Genomic DNA, 6,903 nt, shown 5'->3' with positions numbered 1-6,903 from the left:
ACTGGAGTCATCCTGAACATGGACATTGGCTATAACCTATGGACTATTTCTAAAAGGACTTTTGGCAACTCCAAACTCATCTTTGCTAGGTACTTGAACCTCAAGAATTGAATTCAAGTCTGTATGTATATTGATCTTTTAACCAACACCATCTCTTCTCTTTTTAAATAAATTTTAGTTTGGTTAACAAGAATTGACTATAGCATGTATTTTGGGTAAGATCTAAGTTATAATTTGACCTGGGTGTGTGGCTGATCCTTTGAGATTGGAAGAACCTTTTCTTTTATATGAGATTTTCAGTCATCTTCATCATATCTGACGTGTGTCTGGATGGAGGCTTGAGGCTGTACTTTAAGGGAACTGTGTTGTTTGGACTTCGGAGTAACCAGTGAGGTAATACAGAGGCTGTTTTGGGCTGGCTTGGTAAATCTAAGTATTGGAATATCCACCAGCTTTGGGGGTTTGTCTGCCCCGTTCTGTTTGCAGTTCACCCTAATTGAGTGACCTCAGCTAGCTTCCACAGGCAGCATCGTCACAACAGCTATGCCCAACGCTATTCTGAGCACCAAACTGACATACAAGACCACAATCCTGCAACAAACTCTGCATGGATGGACCCCTGTGCAGAGTCCCACTAACTTAAACATGGCTCTGCACAGACACAGGGATCGCCCTGCACAGAGTTCTCTGCAGGACTGTGGCCCAAGAGGGCTTTGATCCATCTACAAGAGCAAAGCTCTAGGAGACAAGTGCAAGTCTTTCCATGACTGAGAAATACCAAAATGTGGGGTACTGAGGCTGAGCAGCACTGCTCCTATTAGTTTACTGGCAGAAACAGCCACCATGAAAGACAAATGGCCACAGTTGTTCTCACTAGCCTGGCCAGCAGGGCTTGTGTCTCCTTTCCTAGGCATAAAACCCAATAAATGTGGTGAAATAACCCTTTCAGTCTGTGATGCACTGTACCTCAAAGTAGCACTCTGAAACCCCCTATTCATCACTTGTATATGGTTGTGATATTTCATACAAGGCATGCCTTGTAAGGTACCACATGGAAGGTCATGATCTGCTGAAACAATGTTCTGTCAAAATATGTACATCTTTAATATGTATGAAGTTATAAGATTTTGCGATATGGTTGTTATTGAAATATGTTGAGAATCTGGGCCCACTGCTGCCTCTCCAGTGGCAACAGAGGAGGTGATCCACACACAGGCAGGTGTTAAATGACCATTGACCAGTAAGTGAATTGTAAACAAGAAATTTACAATTCAATAAGAGATAGTTGTGCAAGCAACACAGTGGAGATTGCTCAACTCTGTTACTCAGCAAGGTCTACCAAAACATGTCTGGGCCAGTATCTTTCCTCGGACATGAACTGAGAGTATAAAATAAGGGACAGTGGTATCATAAAACCACCTCTCTCTCTCCCCCCCCCCCCACGCTGAAGGCAACAAGGATGCTGGGAAGACAAAGACTTTGAACTGGGGAGACTGGTCCCAGGCTGAGAAGGAAATTCATCCTGTGTATTAAGAACTGTAACCGTCCTGCAACATCCAATAGGGTGAGCAAAAATTGCTTGATTCAAATCTTGCTTAGTCAGATGAAGTTCAGGATTTAGACTGATTTTACTTTTTATTTCTTATGTAACTATCTCTGACCTCTATGTCTACCACTTAAAGTCTTTCTGTTGCTAATTCCCCAGTGGCATGTGGTGATGGGCCTGGGGCCACTCACTACTCCAGGTCCCCACTTATGGACCCTATGGATCACACCCTCCTGCTGCACCTCAAATTCCTCTCCCTGAGCTACCTCCCCATGGCCCGAGCTCCTTTTTCACCCTTCCTCAGGGCATGCAATTATCCAGTCCCAGCAGTCAGCCAGGAACTCCTCTTGTTCTCCAGTTCCTGCCAGCAATTGCTTTCTCCAGGGTGCTGCAGGTCCCTTAGCCTGCTAGATACACAGTCTTTTCTCCTTAAGCTGCAGTTCCTTTTATATGGGCTTGCTGGGCCCTGATTGGCTGTTCCTCTCAGCCCCTCTCTATTGGCTGCACAGCCTCCCTAGGCTGCTTTCAACCCTGTCTCTGCCAGTGTGTGGTAGATACCCCATCACACTCTCATTCCAGCTTCAGCTGCTTATGCAGCATGTCTGGTCAGCCACTGATCATTGTTTTTAGGAAGATATCACAACTTAAAGCTGACATTTGCAGTAATTGTTTCGCTCTCATTGGCAGAAAACACCGAAATATAGTGCCCAGACCCTGCCAGTTTAAACAGACATACACACACATTAATTAGATGCGCACACCAAGGAAATTATGTCATTAAATTCTAAAATAGCCACAGTATAAAAAAATGATGGGCTAGTCTGCATACCAAAACTGTCCACATTTGCAAGTAGAATCTGCATAGATTTAATGGAGATAAGAATTCCTTTTTAATTTGATCTTTCTCTGATCATCAACTGATACCCGCTCACCCAGTTTCTGCACCAGTTTAAACAGCAAGCATCTCCTCAGATTCCACTGAAATTAGCATATCTGTGCTGCTGGCCAATAAGAGAAATGATCACCAATTTAAAAGCAGGCACCAGTAGCCATAGGCTTGGAAATAAATGTAATCTTGCAAAGTGAGTAAAAACTGACTAGTGAATGTTTGGCGCAGTGGGCCATTCTGGTGCTGGCATCATGTTTTCAGTCTTCCTGTAATGAAAGGGTTGCATCATAGCATATTTCAATCAATAAAATGAATATCTAAAAATATAGATTCTGTAAATTTTTTTTGCTTTGATTGCCATACTGAATGCTCATTTACCTGCATAGTTGCCTAACATTTGGAGGCAGAACGGAAAATGGTCTTGAAAATGTAATATTAAAAGTCTATATTAAAATTTCAAGGCCATAGAATACGGTAGTGCATATTTTTGAGAGAGCTGTTCCACGTTAACTTTTTTTTAAAAACCTCTTCCTTTTCCTAACACTCTTCCATCCCCCAACAAGAAAATAAAATAAAAAGGAAGATGTAGTGTAACATCATGCTCAAGACACCCAGAATTGTGAGCCACAGTGTTACTCTTGCTGAGGCAGAGAGGTAAGTGCTGCTGCTGCTAAGCTGTGTCAGCTCCTTGTCACACCAGCCTGTCTGTCTTGCCACTAAACTCTTCAGGGCTCTGCCAGTGCAAACCTGGCCTCACCACAGAATTCATTAAGTTCACTGCCTCCAAAGAAACTGAACACACACCAACCTGTTAGGTTAGCTGAGGATTCACCCTCCATGATCAATACACAGCGCTGAGATGGTTTTGTAATAAAACCAGAATGAGTTTATTAACAAAGAGCAGAGATTTAAGTGATATGAAGCAAGAATCAATGAGACAGGTCTGGTTGCAAACAAAACCAAACCCACTTTTTAGTGACTAAAATGTAATTTTAGGAAGTTACAATCTTTGTCTAAGCAGGTTTCTCACTTTCATCAAGTTTCTAGCAGCTCTTTCCTTTCTGGCCAAGAGGATCCAGCTTTCACAGGCTCAGAGGGTGCTGTCCACTTATGACCCCTAATAGTATGTCTACAGTGAAATGTAAGCTTGGCCTCAGACTCAGGCTTGAGCCCTTCTGTCTACACACAAAGCTGTCAGACTTGGGCTCAGATCTAGGACCTTGTGGGACTGGAGGGTTTGAACCCAAGTCAAGCTGGGTTTGAACCCCAGTACTTGGCAGTGTAGATGCAACACTTTTCCCCGCGCCCCCGACTTTGGTCCTGGGAGTCTGCCACAAGTCCCACGATCCCATGGGCCAAATTTCTTTGTCCTCTCTGTGCCAAGAATCTCCAGTTGACTCCAGGGAAATGAAAGCAGCACTCCATGTTGCAGTGCAGCAGCTTTGTGCGTCAATGTTTAAACTATCTATTGTCTTCTGAACACTGAGCTGCAAACACCCCATCTGAGAGCCTTCTGTGTTTGCAATGGAGACTGAACAAAACAAGCTTTTCACAAAGTGCCGCCTCATGGTCACAGGAGCACAGCCAGATTATGGTGAATCCCTAGTGCAAGGTTAGCAAAACAGTGGACTTCAGTAAGAGGACCAGGAATGATCATGCATATTAGCAAATAAAGAAGCTGGCAGCTTTTCAAATTTACCAGGCTGGTGACCAGTGCAGGAAGCACATTTAGCGGATCAGGAGTGAGTACAGGATGACCAGGAATCAGAACCACACCTCAGGCAACTGCCAATATCATGCCTGTTTTATGAGGGGGTTGACTGGATACTGGGCACTGCGCCCAGCACAGAGCCAACAGTTTTGCATGATGCTCTGGTCAACTAGGATGGAGCCCTGCTGTCCTCAGAATCCAGCACAGAGACTGATGGGAGCCAGCAACAGGCACCAAGTGAGGAGAGTGAAGTCATTCTGTTCCTGAAACAGGCCCCAGAGCAGACTTTGGAACAGGAACAGCAGCAGCACATCCTGAGGTCATACTCAGAGGAGCTGTTTGATGTCCCCCTGAGGAACAGCCCACTGCAGAGCCTGCAGCCATCACAGGTGGGACAGAAGCTGCCCCTGAGTCCAGTACGTTTCTGGCTCCATATGTTTATTAATACAGTAATGAGGGATTTCTGCTCTATGAACCAATGCAAAAGTTAGTAGCTGCTCCAGCTAGCAGCCTGTATCAGCTAATGGTGGATTGTATGCCAGCAGGTTGGCTTCCCCTTCTCATCCCTCACCAAGTGGAATTCAAAATGGCAGTTGGGAAATGTAAACAGTAAAAATGCCTTGAAAGTTTTTGGTTTTATTTGAGAAGACACCGATTTTTGCTCGGGCCATTCCTGTTGCTTTAAAATAACAACTTTACACTGCCATACCTGTGAGTATGCTGCTCTGCAACCACTCAGCTGTGTAATGAGCCACCTGGAACTGTGGTGGGAGGAGCTTGAAATGTTCTCCACTTACAGCTCAGTCCATTTCAGTTACAGGTAGCCCATGCAGTTTGAAATTTTGTCCAGAAATATGGCAGTGGAGGATGGGGATTAGGGGAAGGCTGTGGAGTTGTGTGTGTCTGCATGCAGCCATAAAAGGGTGAGCTTTTCCTGAAGCAGCAACTCCAGATCAATAGTTACATTGCAGGGAAGAGAGTATTTTCCAGAGCCACCTCGATAGCTGATGTTGTGTTTTGGTCACTTTGATTTGAATACTTTTATTGCATAAACTGGAAGATTTCCCTGCAGCGGCTTGGAACAACATTTCCTTTGCCAGTTGGGCACTACAAGGACTGATATGTCGTGTGAAATATGGAAGGTCTGAAATGATAGAAAAAGCTTTTATAGCATGACCACTGATGGCACACGCACACGCAAACCCAAATAGTTCTGCAATTTTGGAGGGGGGGAAAACAAACTTTGAATTTTTAACTTACCATTGTCTCTGCACTTCCTTTGCTGTGATTGACCAGGCTGCCTGCAGGGAGCATCTGTGATCTGAAGCCTCCTTCTCACACTATATTGAAGTTCAAGTAGGAAAAGAAACATTTTATGTCCTTGAATTGCCACAAGAATTTTTTCTGTGCTCCTGCACTGAGCTATTTGAGACAATAACCCTCTGTGTCTTGTACTGTTCCAGGCCACACAACCTGTACTGGCAGCAATAACTCCACAGCTTGCCCACGCTGCAGCACAAACCTGGCTCAACATACCTTCACAGGCAGTTCCAAGAGCAAGAGTTTCCATGATGAACAGGTGGTTGAAGTTCTGGACGGAGCCAACAAGCAAGTCCAGTACTAAAGACTGAAGGATTGCGGCTACAGGAAAGGTATGACAAGAGGCAAGATTCAGGCTGTACAGCTTGAGGACAGGGTTTCAATGCAGGTGCAGGCACTTGCTTTGCAGTTTCCAGAACAGGAATGGACTAAGGGAGGAGGACAGAGCTCAGCAGAGAGAACTGTTTGAGTGACTGATATTAATAATGGCTGCAAGAATACCAGCTCTTGCTGCATCACAGCCTGAGTCCCTGGTTGCGATGTAGTCCAGAAATAGCTTGGAAAACTTAGTGGCTGGATGGCCCATGCAATCTGGCCCCTTGAGCAATGAAGCAGGGCAACTTTGCCCCAGGGAAACTTCCATGTTGACCCCATCCCCTGTGGATGCCTCTATTCCCTTCCCTGGTAACAAGTGCACAGTGAATAAGGAAAGGAGAACAGTGGGTCAGGGGACACACAACAGTAGGGGGGTTCTGTTTTGTACGTGATTTCACTGTTTGCACTTGTTCATGCACTTTGTTTTGTGTATGTTTGTTTGTTTTGTTAAGATTCTGCTGTTACTGGTGTGTTGGTGTGGTAATGGCTGACCTGCCTGGCAATAGGTGAATGTTTGTAAATAAAGCTTTCTATTTTATCAAGGAAGTTTATTGCTATCATCATAGAATGTGCATTTAAAATAATTAAAAGTAAACACATGTTGAGGGATAATTAGGAATTAGTATGCACAGTATTCCTCAGTACAGTTGTGTAAAGTAACTCCTTGCTTAACGTTGTAGTAATGTTCCTTAAAAATGTGACTTTAAGAGAACGATGTTAAGCGAATCCAGTTTCTCCATAAGAATTAATGTATATGGGGTGGGGGAGGAGGAATTAGGTTCCAGGGAATTTTTTTTCACCGGACAAAAGACTATATAAATATATAGTATACACACACAGTAAATGGCTCACCTCTGGCTTCACAAAGGTTGTGAAGAGCACAGTAATGCAGACAGCACTGATGAAACTGGCATCCAAACAAGTCTGTACACATCTCCAATGGGATTTCAACAGCAACCATTCTACACCTGCTGAGAGTGTAATCGAACCATCTTTTGCCAGGGCCTCTGAAATCAGGGCATGGTTCCATAAGCTATGGCAAAAGTGTAAATAAATGGGGTT

Source organism: Gopherus flavomarginatus, chromosome 4, assembly GCF_025201925.1.
Source record: "Gopherus flavomarginatus isolate rGopFla2 chromosome 4, rGopFla2.mat.asm, whole genome shotgun sequence".
Classification (NCBI taxonomy): Eukaryota; Metazoa; Chordata; order Testudines; family Testudinidae; genus Gopherus; species Gopherus flavomarginatus.
This window is presented reverse-complemented; position numbering follows the sequence as displayed.